This window comes from Arachis duranensis, chromosome 7, assembly GCF_000817695.3.
Source record: "Arachis duranensis cultivar V14167 chromosome 7, aradu.V14167.gnm2.J7QH, whole genome shotgun sequence".
Taxonomy (NCBI): Eukaryota; Viridiplantae; Streptophyta; class Magnoliopsida; order Fabales; family Fabaceae; genus Arachis; species Arachis duranensis.
The window spans coordinates 75,758,472-75,759,419 of record NC_029778.3 but is presented as its reverse complement, the minus strand read 5'-3'; positions in this window follow the sequence as shown (position 1 = coordinate 75,759,419).

Sequence of the window (948 nt, the reverse complement as noted above, 5' to 3'; positions counted from 1 at the left end):
TAAGGAACTTGAATTGTTACGGCTGAAGCAGGGTACCATGTCCATATCAGAGTATACTGACAAGTTTGAGGAGCTGTTCAGGTTCTCTCGTATGTGCCAAGGGACTCCGGTGGAATATGAGGAATGGAAGTGTGTTAAGTATGAAGGAGGACTCCGGAGTGATATTTTCAGTTCAGTGGGACCAATGGAGATTAGGACCTTCTCCGAATTGGTGAACAAGTGTAGGGTTGCTGAAGAGTGTGTGAAAAGGGCAACCGCTGAGAAAGGGAGTCACAAAGGATCATTCCCACAGAATCGAGGAAAGAGCTTTGCACCTAGAGGTCCGTCTTTCAAGAGAGGAAGCTCTTTCAGGAGGCCCAACAACAACAATTCCCAAGGGAAGAAGTTTGGGAAGCAGCCTCAAAATGATCAAGCTTGTACTAGATGTGGGAGTCACCATCCAGGAGCACCATGCAAGGCCGGATGGGGCTTGTGCTATAATTGTGGAAAAGCGGGGCATAAAGTCGCAAGCTGCCCGGAGAAGCAGAAACAAGGTGCTGGGAAAGCACAACAGACTGGTTGGGTGTTCACCACTTCAGCTGTAGGAGCTGAGGGATCTGAGACACTCATTCGAGGTAACTGTAAAATAGCTGGTCAAACTTTAAATGCTTTATTTGATTCGGGAGCATCACATTCATTCATTGCATTTGAGAAAGCCCATGAGTTAGGATTGAAGATTGTAACTTTAGGTTATGACCTAAAGGTGTATAATGCTACCCATGAAGCCATGGTAACTAAGCTAGGATGCCCGAAAGTTTCCTTTAGGTTCAAGCAGCGTGATTTTGTTCATAATTTAGTCTGCTTACCGATGATTGGTCTTGATCTTATCTTGGGATTGGACTGGTTATCTAAGAACCATGTTCTGCTAGATTGTTCTACAAAGTCGGTGTACTTTATGCCGGAAGATAC